Source organism: Canis aureus, chromosome 21, assembly GCF_053574225.1.
Source record: "Canis aureus isolate CA01 chromosome 21, VMU_Caureus_v.1.0, whole genome shotgun sequence".
In the NCBI taxonomy this organism is placed as follows: Eukaryota; Metazoa; Chordata; class Mammalia; order Carnivora; family Canidae; genus Canis; species Canis aureus.
In genome coordinates, this window is record NC_135631.1 from 24,307,250 (window position 1) to 24,334,789 (window position 27,540).

The window sequence follows — 27,540 nt, forward strand, 5'->3', positions numbered from 1 at the left end:
ACTGCTAGAGTCATCGGGGACCTTGGCTCCTTTCTTCCTCTTCCATCCACCTTAGCAATCTGCCTCATGATCTAAGATGACTGCTAAAGCTCCAGCCATTGTGTCCACCTTCCAGAATTTGCGTATAGGACTTTCCCTTAGGTTTGAACTAAAGCAGAACTTAGTCGCGCGGTTACATCCAGCTACCAGTGAGGCTAAGGAGTAGAGTGCGTTCTGGGCCAATAAATGTAAATGTTCTATTAAAAAAGGAAGGAGGGGAAGATATTCCATAATCTCTACCTCAGTTTAGCATTGAAAGCCTTTTCAACTCAGTTTTCCAGATTTCCTCCACCTCCCAGCTCTTCTGAACATTCTGTCCCCATCAAATTCCTTTGCTCACAGTGAAACACACCTAGTACTTTGTCACCCTGTCTCTGTTTACTCAGCCCTCTTGGAATGCTTTTTGTTTCATATCCAAGCCACACCTTTGTCACTGTGAGGCTTGCCCCTTCCTGCTTGAATCTGAGATGATTTCTTTTGAAGCTGAGCTCTTCCAGCAACGAGTATGTACTTAAATTGTTCAAATGCCCACACTCTTCTACTCCAGACTCCTCTTCTTTTGATGACTTGAACAGTGTAAATTTTTCATTGTTAATTTTTTACGCGTTTAGGTCTCGTCTGCTGCCCCCATCCCTCATTCTAGATTCCTTGAGAACGGGAGCCCCTTACTCAATGAACTCTCATTGACCTCCTACCTCACATTCAGTGTTGGGGATTTAGGAGAGAATAAAGCATGGGGCCCGTCTTCCAAGTCCTAATATCTCTCATGGAGTCTTACTAAAAAACTTAAGAAATGTAGGGGCCCCTGGGTGGCTCAGTTGGTTGAGCGTCCGACTCTTGATTTCAACTCAGGTCTTGATCTCAGGGCGTTAAGTTCAAGCCCTGTGTTGGGCATGGAGCCTACTTATAAAAACCAAACCAAAACCAAACAAAACTTGCAAATATTGGGGTGCCTGGCCGGCTCAATGAGAAGAGCATGCGTCTCTTAATCTCCAGGTCATGAGTTCAAGCCCCACATTGGTGTGGAGATTACTAAAAAAAATATATTAAAGCATAAACTTTAAAAAATAAATCTTGCACGCAGTAAGTACTTCACAAATTTCCTTTGCGTTGTTGAGCGGTAAGGGCTGACGTGTGTTTAAATGAGTATTACTTATGCTCAAGGTAATATTTATTGATTAATTACTACGAGCTAGGCCTTTCACATTCACTTCATTTCTTGATTACAACAGCTATGAGATAGACAGCACTGGGAGGGCACTGTAAGCTGCCATTCCCCTTCGGAGTCTCAGCTGCCCGCCCGTCCCCTCTCTTCCCTTTCGATGATCAAATCCTACTTTGCACACAATAAAAACATCCCCTTTGTATCTCGGGGTCCCTCTCATAGCTTTGCTCTCACCTATCCTGCCTCGACGGGATGTGGGTGACAGGGTCTGTGGTCTGGAAGCCTCCAGCTGGGTCGGGCCCCCGATTCCCTTCGTTTCATGCAGCCTAGTGGTTAATAATGCTTTCTAAACCTGTTGTCAATATTTACGAATTAGAGGGTGTCATGCAAAACTCTGGATTTTTGCCTTCTTTTGAATAACTGGGAGCTTTCTGCAACTGTGGGTCCGTATGCCCACGGGCCCGGGTCGCCAGGTTTGTGGAGTCCGTTCCTTCTAAACGGGCACAGCGTCCTCGTCCCCGTCACCCAGACACCTGCGGCCGTACTCACGTGTCTCAGCAGTCCGCGGCGGATACCGCTGAGCATGCAAAGTGCATGTGTCTACACGGCCCGCGGTGGGTCTGTGCCTGTCACCTTGGGAAGAGGAACTGCCCCCACTTTGTAGATGAGGAGGTGAAGGGCCCAGGCCGGGTCTTCAGCCCTCCATGGCTACCGCTCCCTGGAGCACTGGCATTTGTCACCCTGTGCTGAAGGGAGAGGAAGGGAAGAGGGGACCTGTCCCTGTTCCTCGTGCTGCCCAAGGCGGATGCAGCAGAAACCCACACCCACACCCACCGCTGTCCTGTAGGAATAGTGGCCCATGCCAGAGGCAGCAGGGCCCTGAAGGAGGCCAGGTGAGCACCGAGGGTCCTTGGGGCCATCTCGGAGCCAGCTGTCCTGGGGGGCTCTGCTTCTGTCCCTCTTGGAAAAGAGAATTAATTGATTCTATTAAGCCTCCACCCAACTGTCACTTGAAACGTTAGCCTGTAAACCAGAGTAATCCATCTCAGTCCCGTTAGGTCCCCTCGGCAGGCACCTTGACCCTCCCGCTAGTGTCCCCCCTGGCCCCTGGCCTGCCCGAGCCCCCCTGGGTCTAAGCAGGTGCCTTGGCCCTCCTGCTACTGTCCCGCATGGCCCCCGGCCTGCCCGAGGCCCCCTGGGCTGGGGAGGGATTACCTGGGTTAGGTTACCTGCCTGTCAGCCTCTGAAAATGCAGCCCTCTTTGAACGCTCTAAGGTGGGGGGGTTGGGGGGATGTACAGCCGGTCAGGTGACGCTGTCCCAAGACCCACCAGGGACGAGCATCTCTGAAGCTGTTCTGCGTGTGGGTGCCGCGGATGCAGAGACGGGTGAGCCCTGTGGCACAGTCAGGGTGCTCATGAGACTCCAGAGCAGGGCCCCTAGAGGGTGAAGAGCGCGGGTTTACCGCGGGCGTGTCGGGGCCACCTGGGCAGGGGGTCACAGGGAACAGGGAGCCTTCAGAAGGCTCGCAGCCCTGGACAACTGATACGGACAAGCCCACCTGGAGCCTGTTACTGGCTGTGTCAATGGGGTGATAACAGTCCTGACTTCCTACTTTTCTAGAACGTGGCGAGGATTATATCACCTCCCGTGGTTGGGATGAGCCGAGAGAACCCCTCCCCACGAGGAAAGAGCTTGAGGCCGAGTCACTGGGCCTGGGGACTGGGTGGCTTTGCAGCTGAGGTGCCAGGGGGCTTTGCAAGGTGAGCCCCGTGCTTAGGGGTTCTGGAGAATCAAGGGCCTCTAGAGGCTGAGGGTGGGGGAGAGAAAGAGGAGAAAGAAAGAGACGGCTGGAAGAGGAAAGAAATTTGGGTGCGGGGGTGGGTGTGGCGAGTGGAAGATTGTCTAAGTCCCGCCGTGCAACGTGCCCTGTGAGGCGAGCCCACGTGCCCGTCTCTGGTGGGGCCTTCGGGGCACGGCATTGCCCGGGAGCCCTGGGGAGGCAAGCTGGGCGGGTGGTGAGCCCTGAGACCCCGTTGCGTGAGGCCGACCACCCCGGAGGTGCCATAAACGTTAGCTCCCGCTCCTATTACTGGGGTTGTTCCTGTGTGGGCCGGGCTCAGCCTATGGACATCAGCCTGGAAATATGACGCTGGAGACCGGGGAGGGGGGTGGACAGGAGGACAAAACTGGCCTAGGAGGACGAAGGCCCACACCACTCCTAGAAAAGCCTAGATTGTGGCAGAGCCAACCCCCCCGCCCCCCTACCCGCCAGCCTTGGGCAGCTCCAAGACCGCCCCAGTCCTCTACCTCAGTAAGACCTGAGTGCACTCCGCCCAGATGAGTGGTTTGCAGAATGAGAAGAATGTTCATTAATCCTGTTATCTGAGCTGAGAGCTTTCTGGTTTAATTTCTCTGATAAAACCACCCTGAATGGGGAGCTCTCAGAATGCCAAAGGAGGCCTCTTTATGGGATTCCTGAGGTGCAGTGAGACCTGGAAGGGGTGAGCGTGGGGGTGGGGGACTCACCTCTCTGCCCCGGGAACCTTGGGTTCGGCACTGACTTGTTCAGTCTTCTGACCGGAGACCCTCACTGTACCTCCCCATCAAGCACGGCCGCACTTTAGAAAGGAATGTGGGGAAAAAAAAATAATTCATCGGAAGAAAAGAGAAATAAAGAGAGAAAGAGAGAGAGAGGGAGGGAGGGAGGAAAGAACCCGTAGTTGGGAATCTGTAAGGGAATAGCAGGTATGAAATGCAAAATTCAGAATTTGGTGTTACGTTGAATTTTTGCACCGGGCTTGATAATCACTGATGCTGATGCACGTCAGGGACCAGGGATGTCACAGGTGCTGTGTCTGTCATTCATCTGCATCGTGTCGGCACGGGCAGCGTGATACTTATGTCTATTATCTAAAGTGACACTTGGGGCAGCTACCGGATCAGGTGTCCATGCTCCCGACCGGTCGGCTAGCATCATGTCGGAAAACTAATTCCAGAAGGGGCCTGCTTTAAGTGCTTCAGCTCTCTTTACGTCTGAGATTGGCCCAATTTACGTCATAAATTGGCCCAAATGGTTGGCCAATTCGCCGGCTAAGTGTCAGAAATGGGTTTTCACTGGTGAAATCAGCCACATGTTGATGGGTGTAATGGGGGGTAAGAAGGGGCTCTCGGTGGTCACCAGGGAGTGTTTGTTGCTCAAGCTCCGAGACTGGCTAAAATATTATATTGCTGATACCCCCACCTTCATGTGAAAAGTCTGTAGGAACTCAAGTCTTGACCCCCAAATGGCCCTCCAGCTGGGTATTTTGAGAATTTCTTGGTCCCCAGAGGTTGACTATAAGAGTTCCATGATCCACCTCTGCAATACTGAAGCCCGTTTCCCAAATTGGAGTTCCTCATGCCACCCTCTCCCCTCCTTCAACAAACCGATACTTGGCTCCATTACAGTTTCAGATTTCCCAGAAATGAGATCCCGAACGGGTCAGTCAGGGATCTCCTGGTCTGCACCAAGGCTCTGCCCCGGAGGCCCCTGCCATCCCAGAAGGAAAGCAACTTCGCAGGAGCCCAGCCACTTCTTTCCCCCGTACTGTAATTTCCTTCTTCCCACTTCCCTCTGATAGAGCATTTCATACCTGCTATTCCCTTACAGATTCCCAACTACGGGTTCTTTCCTCCCTCCCTCCCCCTCTCTCTTTCTCTCTTTATTTCTCTTTTCTTCTGATGAATTATTTGTTTTCCACATTCCTTTATACAAGTTTTCATTTCATAGAGCTCCATGGAACCCTTATCTTCCTCCTGGATTAGATGCTGCTTGGTTTAAGATTTGAGTTGATTTTGCTCAAAATAAATTTAATGTTTTTAGTATGCTTCACTTGACCTTTTAACACATGCAAGGTGGTGGTTGGTCCGCACAGCCAAAAACGACAACAAGAAGGGACATCAGGGCATCCCTGGGTGGCCCAGCGGTTTGGCGCCTGCCTTTGGCTCAGGTCGTGACCCTGGAGACCCGGGATCGAGTCCCACGTCGGGCTCCCTGCATGGAGCCTGCTTCTCCCTCTGCCTGTGTCTCTGCCTCTCTCCCTCTCTGTGTCTCTCATGAATAAATAAATAAAATCTTTAAAAAAAAATAAAAGAAGGGACTGCGACTGAGCACATAGGGCGGGTTGGAGGAACTGCATTATTCCTGCTCCCATCTAAGGGTTCAGCAAACGTGGGTAGTGTAGGGGAGGAAGACGTTTTCTTCTATCTTATTAGGTTTAGATTCTGAGGACTGTGAATTAAACTGACAGAAGACAGGTGAACGGGAATAAAGGTTTATTTTGTATGGGGGGGTGGGCTCACAGAAAAGAAGTGAAAGCCCCCCAAAGTGGTTAAGCCTGGCAGTTTATATGCCATTTTTTAAAAAGAGTTTTATTTATTTATGCATGAGACACAGAGAGAGGCAGAGACACAGGCAGAGGGAGAAGCAGGCTCCATGTGGGGTGTCTAATGTGGGACTCGATCCCAGGATCCGGGGATCATGACTTGGGCTGAAGGCAGACGCTCAACCCCTGAGCCACCTGGGTGTCCCATTTATATATCATTTTTTAAAAAGGTGATAAACTGTGGGAAAATGATAAAGACAAAGGGAAGACGGCTTGAGCTTCTAGAGGCAGCAGGTGGTGCAAAGGTGAATATACGGGGGGCACGAATGGAGGACAGGGATTGTTTGGGCAGCTTTGCGGTGCACCTTCTAGTCTCTCTCACAGCAGGTCTGTGATGAAGGCACTATCACCACCTCCACTTACCTTGAGGAAACAGGTCTGTGGGGTTTGAGTCACTCAGCCGGCGACACAGGGTCAGGATATACAAATCGTGGTCATTTGATTCTCAACGTGCTTGAAGATTCCCGGTGTACTTCCCGCCATGCGAAAATACGATTTATGATTTTTTTCTTGATTTTGCAAATATCACATGCTCACAGGAAAACTGGGAAACATGGGAGTGTCTAAGACAGCCTAATTGCACTACTTAGGCACCGTCAGTCGAGGTGGTGCAGGGCTCGTGGTTTTGTGTCCTGATTATTTCCCATAAATACTTCTTCGTACCATTAGTGATTATTCACTGGCATCATTTTAAAGGCAAACGTAATAGTCCATCCTGTGACTGTGTCATGTCACCTGTCGTCGGACCGTTAACTTCCTTCTGGTTCTTTCCACCAGTGACAAGTTGGCCATCTTTGGAGGTAATAATCTGTTGCTTGCGTTTCTTACTAAGTCTTCGGGGCAGATTCTTGGGAAGGGAATTCCTGGGCCTACGGGCAAAGACGGAGACTGGACATCATGAGGCCTTAAAATAGACCCCAGGGGACTCGGCCTTTGTAAATAAGGAAGGATCACATTACTTTCTTTTTATTTATTTATTTATTTATTTATGATAGTCACAGAGAGAGAGAGAGAGAGAGAGGCAGAGACACAGACAGAGGGAGAAGCAGGCTCCATGCACCGGGAGCCTGACGTGGGATTCGATCCCGGGTCTCCAGGATCGCGCCCTGGGCCAAAGGCAGGCGCTAAACCACTGCGCCACCCAGGGATCCCACATTACTTTCTAAGACTCGGTTTAAAACTCAAGATAAACCTGTGAGCATTTTGACCAAGAATGGACGGACCCGCCCAGGTTTATTTGGTGCTACTTTTCTTAACCAGTAGGGGGCAGCACAAACAAATACCAGTGGAGCTCCTCCTTGGCCATTGAATTTGACATTTTTGTAGTTGTGTTTTGTTTTTTTTTTTTTGCCAAACTTCCTTTGTTAAAATTAGGAACAACAAAGCCACCAAATTTACAGGCGAGAGCCAGAAAGGAAAATCGAGTTTACTTGGAAGATTTACAGCTTTCAGGAATGTTCCGGAAGACCGATCCAGATGGCAAAAGGTTGGAGGGAAAGGGCTCTCTCCTACCGAGGCTTGCTCCAGAGGCTAGGGGAGCGGGCCAGGGTGAGAGGAGCAGGGGTTGGTCAGTGGGCATTTCGTGCCGGGCAAGAGGTGCCTGAGGGCTGGGAAGCGCGTTTATCTTGCCCAACAGGATGATGGCCAGAGGAAGAAGGAGGCACGTGACGACCAGCCTTTGGAACAGCAGGCACAAGGTCAGTGATGCAAGGAAGGAAGAGTTAATGAATCACAGAGAAATTTGCTGCGTCAAGTTGATGACAAGGGGTGGGTAGGCCCCAGGGAGGAATGTGGCTGCAGTGTACCTGGGGCGCTGGGGTTGTTGAGCTAAGGGTTGTACGCCCCGGACGGCGTCTCCAGGACCCCCGTGCATGCTGTGGTTTATGCTGAAGTCATACAGAAAAATCCACAGGTTTTCCTGGGGCGAAGAGGTGGGGGTAGATTTATAGCTTTCAGGCGTCTACAACCATGGAAAGATTAGGAACAAGTGATCCAGGTGTATTCCTGCCACCTCTAGGATCAAAGGCACTGTCTCCCCAGAGCCAAACTCCTTCTGCCCGGTTCCGAAGGCACAAATACCCCGCCTGGATGGAGTGGGGGGTCGCCCCACCCCAACACCTGGGTTGCGGTGGAGGGCTCAGCAGGAGGTGAGTACATCAGGTGACGAGAACCGATGCTCAGAGGAAAGCTCCAGGGCACAACGGAGAGCTCAGAGAGCATCCAGGTGACTCTATCAGGGCCATCATTCTGTTTGGAGAAACGTTCTGTTTCTCTTTTCTAAAAGTTCCTCCTCCAGGAGCCTGGTCAGACGTGCCAGCTGCCTACACATGCTGCTCCAAGAGGCTTACTGGCAGAGTAGGAGCTTCATCCTTGAGCCCCGTGATCTCTTTATCATATCCAGATTCTTCTGGAGGGTTGAAAAGGCAGATGGTTTATTATGGCATTGTCCATAGTGGCAGAAATCTGACTGCAATCTGAGGGGCCCATCAATGGTACGAGTGCCGTGATCTATTTTTACCCATGTTTTGCTTCAGACAAACGTGTGGATTATGCACACCAAGCAATTCTCTAGTGCCCTCTGGACACCCACTGGGGGTCCTCCAAGTCAATGGGATGGTGACACTAATTACCCAGTTAGCCCAGACCCCACAGGTTAAGGCCCCAATCCCCACAAGTAGTGGGTTCTCAGGTTACTCACACCTCTGTCTGACCTGGCTACACCTTGGGGGTTCCCATGACACCCTCCTCAGCTTTGATAATTTTCTATAAGGGCTCAAAGAGTTCAGGGAAACGCTTTACTTGCTATTGCCGGTTTATCGTAAACCATATTGTAAAGGATACAAATGAACAGACAGACAGAGAGGTATATGGGGCAAGGGCCGGAGGGATCCTGAATACAGGGGTTTCCATCCCTGTGGACGTTGGGGTGTACCGCCCTCTCAGCGTATGGACACACTTACCGACTCAGATAGTCTCCGAACTCCTCCACGTAGGGTGTTTCTGGAGGTGCCATCACACAGGCACGGTGCATTAACTCATTGGCCCTTGGTGATCCCATTCAATTTCCAGCCCCCCTCCCCTCCCTGGACTCTGGGAGGGCTATGGGAGCAGAGCAGGGTTGGAAATCCAATCGCATGGTTGGATCCTCAGGCCACCAGCCCCCCATCTTGAAATTATCTAGGGGCCCACCAAGGGTGCCCTCAGTAGCATACACTCAGGAATCGTTGAAAAGGGCTCCGTGATGAATAATAAAAATGCTCCTCCCAGCCCATGACTCAGGAAACTCCAAGGGTTTTAGAAGCTTGGTGCCAGGAAGCAGAGAGGAAGACAAAACACATATTTCTTATTCTATCACAAGATCACAGATAGTGAAGTTGTAGAATCAACTGTAGTTCATTCGTTTGGTGAAATATGAGCTTTTAAAGCGAATGTTAGATCCATATGCAGTGACCCAAGAGGTGTTCATGGTGTTGTCTTAAGCGAAAGGTTGGAGTGTAAGTACGTGGGGCAGAGATGGGCAAACATTTTCAGTCAAGGGCCAAATGGCAAGCGTTTCAGGCTCCGCCCCTGCAGGTGCAAAAGCAGCTAGAGACACTCTGTAAACAAATAGGCCTGGCTGTGTTTCAATAAAACTTTATTTATAAAAGCAGGCGGTGGGCCACATTAGTCTGCAGGTCATGGTTCTTTGCCCGTAGACTTTCGGAAAAGTTTTGACTTGGTTTAAAGAGGTTTGAGGTGACCACGAGCTCCAGACAAATCAGCAGTGTCTGGAGACCTGGCGCAGTCTGAGATGATGAGAGCGGAGGCGTGAGTGTGTGACACCTGACGGAGGCCGTCCCCATGTGCTTCGTACCCGCTGTGCGCATGCAGGGCTCTCTTTTGAGTTTGGGGGTGCTGGGCTGTAAGGCGGCGGGGGCGAACTAGCTGATCACCGAGACAGCACCAGGGAAGGGGAAGGACGTGGGGGTTCGGGCAGGGGGAGCGTGGCTAGCCCAGAGAAGCGAGAAGCGAGCCCAAGCTCCGGGCGCTGCCGGGACCACTGTGACCCATCATCTCTTGCCAAGCAGAGGACGGTCCGGCCGCCAGGAGTATGGGATGACAGCAGGCTAGACGTCCCTCCTGTGGCCCCCGAACCCGCTGGCCTCCCCAGGACTCGGGACACAGCCACTGCGGGGGTTCGGCGCCTGGGCTTTGGGGTGGGCAGACCTGGGCTTGCACGGACCTTGCCACCTCAGAGCCCAGCCACCTTGGGAAAGTTCCTGAACTTCTCGATGCCTCCACTTTTCCTACATAAAAGGAAGTTCATAATAATAATAGTAATAGTACCGCCTGTTTCGTAGAGTTCCCATGAGAACCAGGTGAGTCCCTACGCTGGATTTTCCAGGGTGCCTGGCTCGGCACATGGGCGCCTGTGACCGCTCGTGGTTTGTCGTCATGGTCATGACTAGTCGTTACTGTGACAACCGGCCGATTATGCTTTCGGCTTCCCCCTGAAGCTGTGTGCGACAGGCCTGCCCCCCGGACCCTTCCAGCTCTTCAGCTCACGGTCCTCTTTGACCACGTTGAGCTGAGAGTGGCCTGGCTGCACAGCTTTCTCTGGGTCTCCCTTTTCCCAACTATAAGATTTTTGTCGTATCTGTTGTGCCAGGTGAGGCATGCCGGGGTGTGCACCTGGAGAGCACAACGCAGGGTACGGGTGCAAGGTGACACGATGCTCAAAGCCTGGGGTCTTTTTGCACGCCCAGGGCTTGCTCTTCTGATCACTTGGGTATCTCCGCCACCGCTGTCCCGGTGCCCATTTGGGCTGCTGATGCTCGGACGTGCTGCCTCGTGTCGCACGTGCGTCGTGTCCCGTGTGTGTGTCACAGCCACAGCTGGGAGCGAGGTCTCAGAGCTGGAATCTGTCCTGGGCCTCGTAAGTGATACCTATTGATAAGAGGGGTTCAGGGGAGTAAGTATGCCCCTTCAGGGACTCAGTGCCCCCCAAGCACCTGAAGAGGCCGACTCCTCTCTCAGGGCTCAGCAGAGGATCAGCACACAGGAGGTGCAAGGTCACCGGGGAGGAAAATCCTTTTGTGCCGCTGTCTGATGAATTGGAGATTTCAAAAATTGTTATTTCCAAAAGCATCTGAGTTACAACTAAAAGACACGCATGTGCACGCGCACACACACACACAGACATGCTGAGTTTGCACTTGGCCCCTTTGGGCATCTGTTTTCCAAACAGGCAGAGAGCTCACCTGGAACTGACCCAGGGCGCTGAGGGAGGGGAAGCGGGAGGCCCCAGAAGGGTCCAGGTTTCCTGCGGGGAAATCCAGGAACTGAGTGTCCCCACTTCCTTCTGGTCAATTGTTCACGGGAAGGAAGGTGAGGGGCCTTCTGTTCTTTCTCCGGAATCCCGTGATGCCCACTCTCTGAGCAAGCAGGCATAACCACCACCCCGCGACTCTCCGCACCTTCCCCTCCCTGGGGACTGCGGGGATGGGGGGGGTGCCCCCTTCTTCATGGCTGCCTTGATGGCAAGGACGGGAAGGTTTAGCTTGTCACTTTTCTAAAGAACTCTTCATCTTCTGACCCCTACCAGGGCTAAGGCCTCGGGCAGTGGTCCAGATGGAACTGGGCTCCCTCTTCCCTCCAATAACTGGAAAAAAAAAAGATAATACCCTGAGACCTGCCCGTCCCCATAGAGGACTCAGCAAAGGAGGGAGACCAGCACCGTCTCGGACCTCCCGCCCTCTGCATTTCTCCATCCCCCACCCCCGGTTCCCTCCTCACTGATGCTGGGGCGACTTTCAGCTCTCGGGCCACTGAGCCCCCAGGGGCAAGAGGGTATAAGAGAGTATATTTAGTTCTCTCTCACTCTTACGTCCCATATTCCTCTGGGCTAACCGAATCACATCACAGAGCAAGCACACTCACGTGCAATACTAGTAAAGTAGTGAAAAGCACAACTCTTCCCGTCCCGGTTGGGCCTCCTACCAGCTGGGTGGCGTTAAGCAAGTCGCTTAACTTCTCTGTGCCTCGGTGTCCTCACTTGTGAAATGGAGATAACGAATAGTACCAATGGGATCGTTGTGGGGGTTACACGATCTGATGCTTGGAAGGAGCTCGGAACGGTGCCTGGTGCGTAGTAAACGCCAGATGATGTTACGAGGAAACTGCCCACGCATCTAGGAGGGCTCTGACCTTGACCTAGTCAGGCTCTGTGTTGCTGGGGCCTGTGCTGGCCCTCACCCTGAGGGGCAACTGCTTTCATCTCCTTCCCCTGGGGGCTCCCTGGGCCCCTCTGATGCGTGTATGGCCCAAGTTGCAAGGGAAAAGAGGATTGTTATTACTTAATCACGGAGAACACTTTTCCGCTCCCTTTATTTCTGCTTCCTCGGTCTGGTCTGAGCCAGAGAACCTTCTGTCCCTAAGAGCTCATCACCATGTTCTTCTAAACAAAAGATCAGTCCACTCCTCCCCAGTGTCCCACCACCTGGGACAACAGGGACTATCCCTAAATGTGCCCATCATGCAGCAGTGGTAGTTGTTTAATAACACTTTTGCCTTTGGAAGGGGAGGGAAAACTTTTCTTCCAACCTCTTAGGTTCCTACAGGCGGGACTGTGAATTAAGCTGACAAATGACAGTGACAGGAGAAGAGCACACACAATGTTACTCGGTGTTGATATTTTTACATGGCGTGGGCCGCTTCATAGAAAAGAGATGAAAAATCTCCAAGAAGCGGTTTGATTAGGGGGCTTTGGGGCCATTTTAACAAAGGCTGATGATAAATTGCAAAAATGTAATTAGATGAGGGAAAGGGCTTTGGGCTTCTGGGGGTGGCAAAGGGTGGGAGTGGGATTAGGAAATATATATGGCAATGCAAGATAAGGAATATTTATAGTTGAGGGTTCATCTCAGTGTCATCTCAGGTAATAAGGATGTTCTTTCTCCCTGGCACCAGGAGGGCATCTTTCGGAGGGGAAATTCGTGCTCTGCTTTTAGGCAGAAGGGGTACTAGAGTGTGAATGAAGAAGAGGCGCTTCTGCCGGCTGTGGGGAAATTTCCATGAAGAAGGATTCTGAAGCATCTGCTGAACCTCCAGAGCGGGGGAGAGCTAGAAGAGGGGAGACAACATGCCTCGGGTCACCTATTAGGGGCTGCTGGGAACCCAGGTCCAGCTCCTGATTTTGAGGATTCCCCCCCCCCCAGAGAAAGGGAAGTCGATCAGGAGCGCCTTCCTGTGGTCTGGGAGGCGACAGTGAGGGCCTGGGTAGAGGAAGGGTGTGTGGGGGTGCAGGGAGTGCTGAGGGGGGCAGAGCCACGAGGGGGCGATTACGAGAGAATCTTACAAGTGAACGTGAAGCTTGGCTTGAGATTGCATGTGAATCGGGGGGTAGGTTTACAAAAGAAGATCGACTTTCAGAATTTATTAACACTAGAGGATTTTAGAGCCAGAAGGGCTCCTCCGCCCACACCCTGCACGCACAGACGCACGTTATGCTGATGAAAAGTTGGACCCAACAATGTGCTCTGGCAGCAAATCATGCAAATTCTAGGGCTAGTTGTCAGACCTCTGGACCCTCAAGCCAGAGCCCCAATTTTTCCCCAGTTCCTTCCATTCAAATGAGAGGCCAATGCCAACCCAGGCTTTCAGAACTTGGGACTAAGTACACAGTAGGGCTTTATGCATTCCTGGCCCATCCCGGCCACCAGGACACCAGTTTTAGGAAGACAAACCCTTACATCAGGCTTCCCGACCTCAACACTATTGACATTTTTAAAAAAATATTTTATTAATTTATTTGAGAGAGAGAGAGAGAGCACAAGGCACGAAGGCTGGGGGGCAGAGGGAGAGGGAGAAGTAGACTGCCCGCTGAGCAGGGAGCCCAAAGCGGGCGTTGGATCCCAGGGTCCTGGGATCATGACTGGAGCCAAAGGCCGACACTTGACCACCTGAGCCACCTAGGCGCCCACACTGACATCTCGAGCCTGATATTCCTTGTTGTGGGTGCCTGTCCCGTGGATTGCATGGAGGACCTTGCCATTCGATGCCACTGGCATCTTCACCCCTTCTCCCCACCCCCAGTCGCGAGAATTAAAAATGTTTCTAGACGTTTCTGAATGTCTCTGGCAACAAGGGAGTGAGGGTACAAAACCGATCCTGCTTGAGAACCAGTGCCTTCCATCCACGTGCTTAGGTGAGTTCTAGCCCTGCACGGGCCCAAACCCACAGAATCGTAAAAGCTGAAGCCCTTAGATCATTCACTGGGAATGGAATGGTTCATATTTTCCCTAATAATCTTTACAGAGGTGTTTTGTTGATTCATTCCACAAATAAACGTGTTGCTTATGTACTGTGTGCTGGGAGCTGCGGGAATCTTTAGAGAGACTGGGGTGCCTGAGGTGGGGCTTTAAGGAGTTTTTAGGCAAGATCAGCAATGCTGTGAAAATAAACACTCACCTCTAGGACGGAAAGAGTCGCACAGGGAGTGGGAGGAGGGAGAGAAGCCAGGGAAGGCACGGAAAGTCAAGGAGAACATTCTGCTGCACAAACCGACCTAGAAGGGACGCCCGGGGGGCTCAGGGGTTGAGCATCTGCCTTCAGCCCAGGGCGTGATCCCCGGGTCCTGGGATGGAGTCCCACATGGGGCTCCCCGCATGGATCCTGCTTCTCCCTCTGCCTGTGTCTCTGCCTCTCTCTGTGTCTCTCATGAATGAATAAATAAAATCTAAAAGAAAAAAAAATCAACCAAAAACTGAGCCCCTGAGAGCTTGGCTTTGAAGTCAGATGCACCTGCACCTGAACTTCAGCTTAGTGTGACTTGGGCAAATTATTTTCTTAACCTCAGTTTCCTTATCTGTAAAATGGAGATAATAACAATACTCCGCTTATGGTTGTTTTGAAGATTCAGTAAGATAATGCATGTAAAGCTCTTAGCACGGAGCTCGGGGCCTGGTAAGCACCCAGGATGGTGCTGTAGAAGCTGCTCTAATCATTGTTCAGCCTATGCTGTTTTATAATTAAGAACAAAGTTGCGCTCTATGTAAAAGCACACCCACCACCACCAAGGAGAGGAGTAAGTCACTGGGGGCAGTTATTTTAGCTTCAGCCACCTGTTGTCCCTTGTTTCTGGCTTCTGGGTCATATGTGTGCTTGGTTAGGAGGTGCCCTAGGGATGTTATTACTAAATCCCTCATGTCCCATATGCACACAAGCAGTGAGATGGTTGAATGTGCTACTTAAGAGAGAGATCTGCTCATAACGGGAATGCGAGCAAAGGTCACTGTTTTAAAAGTTGGAAGTGAGAAAATGCAAAATTCTGCACGTGCATTTGAAGGAAAGCGTTGGAAAAGTGGGGACGATGATACACGTGAGTTACTTAGAAACAACCTTGACATCGGTAAGCCCTTGGGAAATATCTTCGTGCACCATCAGCACCGTCATCATTATCGTTATACAGAACAAGGAGGGAGATATTATACACGAAAGATTTTTGAGCTTATGTGCGCTGCCCTTCCCAGCCAGAGACAAGGAAAAGCAAAGAGCAGATTGGAGGAAATCCCAACTATATGGCTCCAGCCGAGCATCAGCCTTGGAAGATGTGTGGAAATGTAGGAGCTGCCTGGGGATCAGAGAAGGCAAGGGCTTAGCTGGTGTGAGGTGCAAAGTGCTGCTTGGAGGTGTTTGTGGCAAGCCATGGCTGTCCCGTGAATTTAACATCCATTTGAATTTGTTCTTCATTGAAATGAATCTTGGGGGGATCCCCGGGTGGCTCAGCAGTTGAGCGTCTGCCTTGGGCTCAGGGCGTGATTCTGGGGTCCCAGGATCGAGTCCCACCTCAGGCTCCCTGCATGGAGCCTGCTTCTCCCTCTGCCTGTGTCTCTGCCTCTCTCTCTCTCTCTCTCTCTCTGTGTGTGTGTCTCATGAGTCAATAAATAAAATCTTTAAAAAAAAAAAAAGAAATGAATCTTGGGTGATTGGAGTCTGGACCCCATAGGTCTTGAGATGCTTAGGGAGACCATCTGGGGGAGGAAGTGTCATTCACCTCAACAGACTTTTCAAGTTGATCTATTTTAAGGAAATATGCCCAAGAGAGGGATATATGAGAGCTGCGAAGAGGAACACGAACTTCGAGCATCAACCAGCCCTCCCATCCGGCGGCTATGTGAGTGGGTATTGCAAACGTAAACTCTCAGTCACCTTAGATTTACGAGTTTTGCATCAACCACTCACTTTCGTTGAGCACTTACTGTGTGCCTTCTGTGTTCTCGGCGTATTTCGTGGACTTTCACCGAAACCCTACGGGCAAGGTACCGCTGCGTTCCCATTTAATGGATATGGAAGCCGAGGTACAGTTTGCATAACAGATCCGGGCAGTCTTGCAAGCGAGAGGTGAGCCAGGCAGTCGGGCTCCAAAGCCCATGCCTTTAACTACTGGACTTACAAGCGGCCTTTCCACCCCTGACCTATCTTTACATCTAAAACCTTCCATATTATCATGACGATCCTTATTAGGGAAGCACGGTCGTTGACAGTAAGGAAAAAGCCATTTGATTTAGAAGCAAGCACATCAGCGACCCTCGAGCGGGTGGTTTCTCCAAAGCGCTGGGATGGCAGCCAGACTGCAAAGGCTTGCGGGGTCCAGGGAGGTGAGAAAAGGGAGGCGTCCGTGTCTATATCACTTCCAGGACTTCGGTGGCAAGACAAGAAAGAAATCGAATTACAGCTACCAGGAGCAGCCTGCCGTGGGAAGGCCTGTATTTTCTTCTCCCCAAGGTGATGAGCACACATTATAAAGAAGGAAAAGGTGCTGGTGGAGGGGAAGAGGGAGGAAAGATGTTTCGAATAAACATCTGGAAGGGATGGTGCTTGGGCACAAGAGGAGGGTTTGAAGTCCAGCTGGATTCGGGAGAGATGTTTTGGGCTTTACTTGCTAACGATCCCCTGCTGAATCTGTGGTTTTTGGTTTGTTTGTTCATTTGCTTGTTTTGTTTAAGATTTTATTTATTTATCCATGAGATACACAGAAGAGGCAGAGACACAGGCAGAGGGAGAAGCAGGCTCCATGCGGGGAGCCCAATGCGGAACTCGATCCCGGGACCCCGGGGTCTCGTCCTGAGCCGAAGGCAGACGCTCAACCACTGAGCCACCCATGAGCCCCTAAATCAGTGGGTAAGCGTCCAGTAATCTGGACTCACCCCGTCCTGAAAGCTCACATCCTCCTGGTGTGGACGGTCCATCATCTAATCATTCCGAGAAGTGGGTAGATGTGCCAGAGCTGCCGCTACGTAGCTGTATATTCTTGGACAAGTGAGCCACTTCTTGTCTCTGAGCCTCAATTTCCCCATTTGTAAAGTGGCAGAGTGGAACTACAGATCCAGGGTCCTCGCACCTGCAGAAATTCATATTTCTAACATGAATAGAAAAATGTCCTGCTGTTTTAGCTTGGAGATTAATTCTCTTATCATGTGATTTCTGTTTGAGCTGGAGAGCAGCCGTGGTCACTTCTCTCGGTGCCGGGAAGAGAAGGAATTTGACCAGGACAGTAAATGGATCTGCGTTATATTTATCAATGTGTATAATGTTCATTAAATGGATTAATTTGGGGACACCTGGGTGGCTCAGCGGTTGAGCTACTGAGGTCCCGGTTGACCCACCAGGGGTCCCGGGATCGAGTCCCACGTCGGGCTCCCGGTGCATGGAGCCTGCTTCTCCCTCTGCCTGTGTCTCTGCCTCTCTCTCTCTCTGTATCTCTCATGGATAAATAAATAAAATCTTAAAAATAAATAAATAAAGTGGATTAATTTGTTACCAGGATTCTAAGGGCATCGTCCTAAATACTCTAGAAAAGTATGTCCTTGGGGCACATGGGGGGCTCAGTAGGTTGAGCATTGGACTCTCCATGTCAGCTCTGGTCTTGATCTCATGAGTTCAAGCCCTATGTTGGGCTCCCTGCTGGGTGTGGAGCCCACTTAAAAACAACAATGACTAACAATGTGTGTCCTTTATCAGCCATATGCACATGCGAGCCTCAAGAACATCATGCCACATGGGTAGCTCGTTGCTCGTTGCTGGAGAGCCTTCTCCATCATCTGCCCGCACTAGTCCGCACGTCGGTACTGGGATCGCGGATCTCCCTAGGAGCCTAGCTGTCAGGAAGGAGGACCAGAGGGTGCGTTTGTGTGACCAGCGTCTGCTGTTAACAGCATTTCATAAGTAGACTTCGCCCTAGGCACGACAGCTAGAACTCAGTAGCTGCTCAGAGTACCTACTATGTGTCAGGCGCCAAACAGGAAAATGAGGACTGAAACATTATCAGTTTTGCCGATCAAAGCCTGTAACCACAATAAAAGCACAAAACAGGAAACCAAGACAAGTATCTATCTAGGGTGCAGCCATTCGGAACACAAGGGGTGCAGTGCATCAGCTAGAGGGGCATGTGGGCGTCTGTGTGCACGCGCGTGTGGTCAGTTGGAATAAGAGGCTGAACAGGGTGGAAGGTTCTGCAGCAGGCGCCCGGGGGAGCACCTGCACAATGACGCCTGTCTCTCATTATGCTATTGCTCAAGGACACGTATACCCAGTGCTTCAGCAGCTTAGACAACACACGTACCCTCCCACCTCTATAGCCCCTCTGGGTACACGGTGGCCCTAAGCCAGCCCTTTGAATCGAGATGCAGGTGATATATATGGTCGCGGTTCTCAAAGTGTGGTCTGGGGACCTTCGGGGTGCCCTCAGAACCTGTGCCGTCACGACAGGCCCCAGGCTCAGAAGGGCCCCACGCTCGGCGTAACGCTCTGCTGTGGCTGCCTTGAGGTTCCTGACAGCTTTCGGACAAGGGGCCCCACATTTTCGGTAGCACTGCAAATTGCACTGCAAATTTCGGTCTTAGTTGCCCAAAACCCTTAGATGTTCGAGAACCCTCTCATGAGGTTCATGGGCGCAAAACTATTCTGATCCTGATACATCGATGACACCGTGCAATGTGTCACCGTGCAACTTGCCTTTTCTTTTCCCATTCTCACTCGAGAACACAGCAGAGTTTTCCAGCAGCTTCGTGACCTGGTTATTACCAAGGACCAGAGGCAGGAGGAGGTATGAGAACGCGATGATTTTCTCTCACGCCGGGCGCTAAGGAGATTGGCAGAAATGAGAGACGATGCTCCTCTTCTCACTGCTTATGGTTTGCTCTTGGATAATAGAGTCAGTTTTCATAAAAACGTTATTCGTGTTAACAAGCAATGGGTAAGTCCCCGTCCGAGCCCGAAGGAGAAGCAGGCGCCCTGGTGTCCAGGGCCGGGAGAAGGTGGCTGTCCCAGCTCAGGACGACGGCGGGTTCACCCTTTCTCTGCCTTTTGTTCTATTTGCACCCTTCACGGGATGGGGCGAAGCCCACCCACACTGGTGAGGAGGATCCCCACTACCGGGTGCACCAACTCAGATGCTGATCTCTTCCAGAACACGCTCACGGACACACCCAGAGACGTGTTACCAGCGGTCCAGGCACCCCTTAGCCCAGCCCGCTTGACACGCAGAATTAACCATCACACCTGTTCATTTGCGTAGGTTGATCTACGTCCAGTAAAAAAAAAATGAGGCCGAGACGCCTTCTGTCCCTCACCCTCCACCTTCTGCAGAAGTTCCCAAAGTGTCATCCGACACACATCACTTGCTTTGCTTTGTTTTTCTCCTTTGTGCATGTCGCAGGCGGGTGGATTCCGCGTCACCTCTTGCCGTCGGAGTGTCCCAACGTGGAATGGCTGCAGGTTCAGGAGGCGGGGAACATCTCTTCCCTTGAAGGGTCCGGGCGGGGAAGCCAGCTGCTGACCTCTGGAGGGGCTGCGGCCCCGTTCTTGGGGGTGCTGGGGAGGGTCTGGCACGAGGCCGAGAGCTGGGTGCAGGGACCTCTGAGGTCCCTTGCACTCCCGGAATGTCAGTTGAGAGGCTCCTTTGCCACCAAGTCCAAACTCACAGGTTGGGGTGATAATGAATTGGTCTGTATCTCAAAAGGAAAGAGAGGGAGAGAGGGAGAGAGAGAGAGACAGAGGGAGAGAGAGGACATGCCGTTAGTGTCAAAGCAGTGGCGCCGTCACTGGAGGCTCCAGTCTTGCTTACGAGACCGGGTACCAGCTGGAGCCCGAGGAGGACTTTCTCCCAGGGCGTGTGCGCCAAGGAGAACGATGGGGAGTGGGGTCGGGCGGAGAGGGAATGGGAATCGCGTGTTCCCATTTAGGACTCTGACTCACTGAGATCGACCTTTTTCCTAAGTTGCTGAGGTCCCCCTTCCCTTTTGTGGGGACTCTTTCCTTTGCTTTTAGCATCAACGTCCCAACAGGTTCGCTCCCGCCCACTTGTCTTTAGAAAATCCATCTTCTAAACAAATGCTGAGGTGCCTGGCTGTTCACGGGGGAATGCATTACCCTCGGAGAGAAACAAGGAGACTCTGCAAACTACCTTTCCCCGGAGGGACCCATCTCCTAAGCACACACCACAGGGCTGTGCGGGGCTGGGTGAGCTGCCCGGACATCTGGGCCAGGGAACCTTCTCCTGGTATTTCGCAGGCCAAGCCTGTTGTTTCGAAGGGGTGGTTGGTGATGCCCGTCTCCCCCTTCCTCCCTGCCTCTGTCGTTCCTTCTGTATTCCCACTTTCCCGTGACATCTCAGGAGTTGCCTAGGTCCGGGGATTTGGACCTAAATAGGTGGTGGCCGTGGTGGCTGCCGTGAGCCGAGGCGGGGAGTGCATCACAGTGACCTGCTGCGGCAAGGCCGGGGCGCAGCCGCTGGGAAGCGGGGAAGGGGCCTGGGATGCCAGGGAAGGCTGAGCCCTCGCCCTGGCTGGTGGAGGGGACGCGGGGGCTTCTCAGGGGGAGCGGGGCAGCCAGGCGCTCGGGCCCAGGGGGGCAAGCCAGGTGACTGGGCTCACAGCGCCGAGACCCGGTGCGTCTGTGGCCTGCACCCTGACCTGCACGTGGTGCTGCCTCTTCCCAGGTGGCCAGCAGCCCAGGGTGACCCGGCCCAGGTCAGGTGGCAGAGGCCGCGTCCAGGCTTCGCAGAGCACCCCTTAGTTGGAGGGGTGAGCCGGGAAGGCGGGCAGCCGTTTGCAGCCCAGAGAAAAGGAGGGCCCACCGCCCAGAGTGCTGTTGACTCTCTAGTGTCCCCCCCACGCTCCGTGCTCGGGGAGCGCCCGTCCTGCACCTGGATGGCTCAGTGTCCGGGGCACTGAGGGTGGCTCTGTCACTTGCCCTGAGGCTGTGCGTGCAGCTCCTTCCTTCCTCTGAAGACCTTCCGCCCCTGCCAACAAATACCCTGACTCGTCTTTTCTTTCCTCCTGTCCTGCTCCCTCCATCCCAGGCTCCCGGGGGGCATCAGCAGGCCCGAGGCAGGTGTCCTGCTGCGGGGAGTACGGGCCCCGCTGCTAGACCAGCCGGATTGGCAGGACTCGGTCCATCCGGGTCCCTTTACCTGCCCGACTCAGCTGACAGCTTAGTCTTCCAGGACGAGTGGCTCAGGAGGATGCCCCAACCCACCCCCGGAATGCGAAGAAACAATCAGCTATTAATTTCCAAGGAACAGGAACCCCTTCAGCCAGGAAATCTAAATTGAACAGGGATTAAGTCATGCAAGCTCCGGGCCCCGTTTAACTTCCAGCACGATTCTGTGTTCCCGTGTGCGCCCATTGTCCCCCTGGTTAGCAGGAGGGTGTTTCGTTGTAAACGGGGTGCCCTCCTGCTCCCGGCGGCTGGCACGCTGGTGGGTAAGCCTGGGGATGAGGGAGCCTGAAGGTCTGGCTTTGGACCTCATCTCTGTCACCTGCTGTGTGGGCAAGTGTCCTAGGCACTACGCCTCCGTGTCCTCATCAACCAAGTGGGAATAATAATAATACCAGCCTCGTGCAGCCATTTCATGGTAGTATGAGAATTAAATGAGTTGGTACTCGTGAGGTGCCCAGAACTACCTTTCAGGGTGAAAGTCATGACATAAATATATTTAATCATCTGGCTTCAGGCAGTGCTTGCCAAGCTCTTTTCTTTCCTTCGGAATATCTGTCATTGGATGGAGGGAACTGATTTAGGAAAGGAGGCTAAGAGCTGGGATTTGAGGGTTAAACTGGCTCAGTTCAGGTCGTCATTCCACCACTTAATTATGGGTTGTCACCTTGTCTCTCTGCTCTTCAGTTTCCTCATCTGTAAAGGGGGTGTTATAATTGCACCAATTTCTTGGGATGGTCAATGGGGGAGAGGTTGTATCAAGATCCTTACGTAGTGGGACGCCTGCGGGGCTCGGTGGTCAAGCATCTGCTTCTGGCCCAGGGCCTGATCCTGGAGACCTGGGATCCAGTCCCACGTTGGGCTCCCTGCATGGAGCCTGCTTTTCCCTCTGCCTGTGACTCTGCCTCTCTCTCTCAGTGTCTCTCATGAATAAATAAATATTAAAAAAAAAAAAAAGAGAGAGAGAAGATCTTCATGTAGTGCCTGGCACCTAGTCAGTGCTCAACACATTTGAGCTGCTGTTATCAGGCAGTCCAAAAGAAGCGCCCTATAAATGCACCGATTTCCATTGCCTGAGCTACAGTGATGCCAAAGCTAACATCCTGGCAAGTGTGGCCAGAGCATCAAGCTTGGCTCCTTGCGGCTGGTGGTGTGTTAACAAAAGTGTGGCAGCTTGGCGAGGCGTAGAAGAGCTCAGCCACTGTGCGTTGGAGCCCTGGCTCTCCTGCTTGCAAGACGTGTGACGCTGGGTAAGTTAACATCTACAAACCTCAAGTTGTTTCCTTCCTCCCTCCCTCCCTTCCGTTAATAAATATTTATTGAGTGTCTCCTCAGCAGAGGCACAGTGCTAGGTTCTGGGTGTTCCCCAGATGGACGGGTCAGCGGTGCATCAGCGGTGCATCAGCCTGGAGGGAGGAAATGAGTGCCTGGCTGCTGAGTGCCTCACTGGGGGCCCAGTGTGTCTGTAGCAAATGTGGCCGCTCGTGCTAATTTACCACCAGATGTTTTTAGTTCCCATCTATCTCTGGTCTCATCATCCTTTTTCATGAAGAAGGTGACTGCTTCATGTTCTTTTCTCTGGCCCCGAGGAGGTGCTTAGGCAGGGCAGGGGAACGATCGTTCAAGGTTACTTGTTTTGTTCCTGCGGTGGAAAGTTGAAGCAGGGATATATATATTTTTTTTCACCTGTAAGTTTAGGATACTATCACTAGATTAGTCATCCAAGAAATTAAAAGTCAGAAAGCAGAGTCTACTGAGGAGACTCAATTAAGATCTCGCCTTGATCTTATTTAATCCCGGGGCCTCTTCAAAGCAAAGTTGACTGGCATGCAGTTGTGTCTAGGACAGCAGCTCCCACTCACGTTCTTTGGAACACCATATCCTCAAACTGTTGATAGTATTCCATGAAAAGAAACTAAATTGTTGAGCTCCTTTCCTACAGACCACCTCCAGGTTCTTTTTTTTTTTTTTTTAAAGATTTTATTTATTTATTCATGATAGTCACAGAGAGGGAGAGAGAGGCAGAGACACAGGCAGAGGGAGAAGCGGGCTCCATGCACCGGGAGCCCGACGTGGGATTCGATCCCGAGTCTCCAGGATCGCGCCCTGGGCCAAAGGCAGGCGCCAAACCGCTGCGCCACCCAGGGATCCCCACCTCCAGGTTCTTGATATACTGATGCATATTATGCTATTATACGTAGTACTTCCCAAAATTACTTGGCTAGGCAACCTTTCTCCAGTGACTGTAGCTTTGTCTCATGGTATCGCCCTTCTTTGGAGAACAGTCTAAGAGAGGCCCATCTGCAAGATCTAGGCTCGGCTTCATTGATGGGAGCCATGCTGAAACACCCAAACTCTAGTGAATGCATATCGTGCCGAGGAGGAGAAATAGAAGAGACGGTGAGTAATGGGCTGTTCTCTGCTCCCATCAGGCCAGAACTGTCCCACCTGATGCTAGAGAATGAACAGAGAATTCTTTGTGAAGGGCAACCATCCGCTTGCTGGCTTGGCTCCCCTTGACTGAAGGAGACATTCAAGCGGCGTGGCTGGGTCCTGTTGTCCTAGGGGCCAGGGCATCTTTGCTCTCTGCAACTGCTGAATCCTCCTTATTTCCCACATCCAGCACAAAACCTCCCTGCAGTTGGTAGTTTGGATGAGAATATTTATCTTCCCCAAATAGCTACGCAACTTCCTCTCCCTCCGTTGGGAGGTCAAGTTGACTAAGGGAAGGGAAGTGCTTACAATGGGAAATAAAACCTTGGGGTTTTTTTGTTCTGTTTTGTTTTGCTTTGTTTTGTTTTGTTTTGTTTTTACTTCTGACAAGTGTGTGAGCTGAGAAAGAACTAAACCATCCATGTGAGTCTGGATTTCTTCATCTGTAAAATGGGAGTAATCATAGCATCCATGTCATCGCATTGTCTGAGGAGTGAGATACTGGGTTCTAAGCGCCTGGCACCGTGTCAGCACATTCTACGTCTGCCGTTAATATTGATGTCAGTTGTAATTGTTGTTATTATTGATTCCACATTTGTGGAGAGAGAGAAACAGAGAAGGAGAAGAAGGAGAAGAAGGAGAAGAAGAAGGAGAAGAAGAAAGAAGAAGAAGAAGAAGAAGAAGAAGAAGAAGAAGAAGAAGAAGAAGGAGGAGGAGGAGGAGGAGGAGGAGGAGGAGGAGGAGGAGAAGGAGGAAGAGGAGGAGGAGAAAAGAAGGGGGAGGAGGAGGAAGGAGAGAAGGAGGAGGAGGGGGAAGGGGAAGAGGAAGAGGAAGAAGGTGAAAGGGGAAAGCATGTACCATGCTTTGGGTATAATGGAGATCCATCTTACAAAGGGAGATTTAGATTAAAATGGAAAATGAGTAATTTCCTACCAGTGCCAACTCTTTCACCTAAAGAAAGCATTTATCAATGTGATTCTAGGCAGAGTTCTAGAATCCAACATTACTGACTGTAGAGTAACTGTTCTGCATTAGGCTCTGGAGAATCTAGTTCACGTGAGTCAATCCCAAAAAGCTTACTTTGCGCAGGATGTGCCCTGTGGGTCTATCATGGCACACAGGACACTAAGCTCATGGATTGGGTTGTGTGAGGGATTCTAACTCTGAGGAACATGGCCTAGATTGCCCCAAGGGATTTTTCATCAGGCCATAGCCTAGATGAACTACCCTGACCAGGACTCTTCCCGTCCCTTCTCTTCCCTCTACTGCTCTCCCCTCCCCCTCGGACAGGGATGAATAAGCATAAACACGTTCTTGCTCATTCCATCTGCCTCTGTATGTGTGCAACACAGGCTACTGTCTTATAGGGTTATATTCATGTGATTATGCTCCTTATTTTTATTTTATCTGTTCTTGACATGGGGAGGGTGTGAGAGTCATGTTTTAAGATCACCGTTTTATTTCCAGGTTCTTGGACTACTAGTTGAAGTCTCTCTCACATTCAGTAGCATTTTTTTTTAATACAATGGTATGTTTGTGCTGTGATATATAATAGACATTCGAGTGTAAAGAAAGGCTAAAACGGATGTGAGCCAAATTGGGAATTGAAAACAATCCTAGGCTTTACCATAAAGAAATTGGGATTCTTTATCTAGGGAAACAAACATTATGGACGGGAAACACACGATGTTTGCATGTGCTTCATTACTCTTCTATTGCCACTACACATATTGTTCAACAGTGTGACAAGCACCATATACCTTTTCCGCATAATACTCCCAAATCTCATTTAGAACTTGTAAAATCCCTGAAAAACAATTTGCATCTGCAACTGGGATTCCAACAGGTTAAGGAACTGGCCCCAAATGGTACCAAAGTGTAGGCTTCTTCCCCACAAGGAAATACTTCTTGACTGCAAGGTTTGGCTTATTATAGTAGGATGACAGTCCTGGTCAAGATGTGTTGCAAAGGACAGCCTCACCTGTACCCTGTACCCTGTACTCCACTGTCTCAGATGAAAGGGCCTGGGCCTCTCAGGGAGACAAGGACAGGCTGGGTTTCACAGGAGCTGGGGCCAGGAAGAGTCTTCTCACCACCCCTCCCTCACCCCTCCATCACCCCCACTCTATCTGCGTGTGCATATGCACATGCACGGGAAACTCTTCTGTTGTGAGGTCCTCACAATCTGAGGACTCATGCGTTCATTCTTTCGACAAGTGTGTATTGAGTTCCTTTTGTGGAGATCATGGACAGCCCCCACAGTAGTTTCCTCAGAATGGAGAGGATGAAAGCCCCGTTGGAGAGGCCAAAGAAAGAAAAAGAGAAGGAATAGTAGGGACAATGAATATGGAAAACTCTTTCAAGGTGTTTTGCTCTATGTAAACCAAGATGGTGGGAGTGGAAAAACGTCCCACACACCCCCTAAAAAGATGAAGAGTGTGGGGAATGAGGCCTGGTGCACAACAGAGGGGTCAGCCTCAGATTCAGCACTGGCAGCTCTTCTCCACCAACAGAAGGGAAGCAGAGCATGGCAGCAGAGTCTGGTGGGGGGGGGGGAGTAGGTACAGCATATGTGCCTTAGTCAGCTCCTGCTGCTGTAACAAACACCGTAGGCTGGGCACCCAAACAACAGAGGGCATTTCTTCACAGGCGTGGGAGCTGGGAAGTCCAAGATCAAGGTATTTGGTTCTTGGTGAGGATCCTTTCCACAGCTTACAGATGCCTCCTTCTTGCTGTGTACTCACATGACTTGTCTTTGGTTGAGAGAGAGACCGAGAGAGATTAACGATCTTGTATCTCTCTCTTTTTTAAAGGTCACTAATCCCACCATGAGTGCCCTATCCTCATGACCCTATCTAACCCTAAGCACCTCCAATACCATCACACTGGGGATGAGGGGTTCCACATACAAATGCCCACATACAAGCATTCAGTCCCTAGCATTATGGAAATTATGTTCCCATGTTCTCGTTCAAAAAAGGGAAAAAAGGGGGATCCCTGGGTGGCGCAGCGGTTTGGCGCCTGCCTTTGGCCTAGGGCACGATCCTGGAGACCTGGGATCGAATCCCACATTGGGCTCCTGGTGCATGGAGCCTGCTTCTCCCTCTGCCTATGTCTCTGCCTCTCTCTCTCTCTCTGTGACTATCATAAAAAAAAAAAAAAGGGAAAAAGGTTCTCAGCTGAGAGTGAGGATGCGTGAGAAAACCTGGGAGTCTTGGAGACAGCGGGATGGTGACTAGACTAGAGACATCTAGTGTTGGCTGCTGAGTGATGTTACAACCCGGGAGGGTGGTGAGCATGAATTTGAAGTGAAATTAGGCAGTGTGCTTGTGTGTGTCTCTCCAGGCACACGGTTTAAACCGATTCAGGCACCGATAAGGAAGAGAGTTAGACTGAACAACCTTGACCTAACAAAGCAAATACAGTGAAGTGAGAAAGGGCAAGGGAGTGTAGGGTGCGTGTGAGGGAGTTAATACCATAACGGAACCTAATCTGAGTGAAGAGGGAGGCCATGAACGATAATAGATTTCAGGGAGTTGCCGAATAGGGTTCTGGTGGGATGAACTGGAAAGATGTACTGGGAGAGTGTGGCAATAGGAAATGACAAAGTCGAGGCTGATCATGAGGAAGAGTGACCACAATAGAGTGGCGAACAAGATCAGAGGTCAAGGGACTGGGTAGCTAGGACACTGCAAGGATTTTGTCTCTGAATACTGAAATCATCAGGATTTAGCTACTACAGGAGCAGTAGCTGAGGCAGTGAGCATGAACCAGGACTCAAAGCTTCAAGGAAAGAGGGGAACAATCTGGGGGGCTGCAATGACCACAACAAGAAGGGAAGTGAGTAGAATAATCTGATGGTTCGATGGGGATTTTTAGGGAGCGAATGTGGTCTTGAAAGTGGCACAACAAGCAAGGACAAGCACCATCCTTCACAGTCCAGTAATGGAAGGAGTGTTGGAGAAAACCCGCCACCATTAGAGAGGATTTTGGGGAGAAC

The 27,540-nt window shown here is 51.2% G+C and overlaps 1 protein-coding gene and 1 long non-coding RNA gene across 3 annotated transcripts in view; one reads left to right on the forward strand and one right to left on the reverse strand.

Annotated features, from left to right (window-relative positions):
- The window catches only part of PRR5L (proline rich 5 like), a 141,984-nt gene that overhangs the window by 35,115 nt on the left and 79,329 nt on the right, over nt 1-27,540 (forward strand). The window lies entirely within an intron of this gene.
- On the reverse strand, nt 7,024-8,878 carry LOC144292799 (uncharacterized). Its single transcript, XR_013360170.1, has 2 exons — nt 8,591-8,878; nt 7,024-8,037 (listed from the first exon to the last, which is right to left on the reverse strand). It is a non-coding gene; the product is annotated as an uncharacterized LOC144292799 (long non-coding RNA).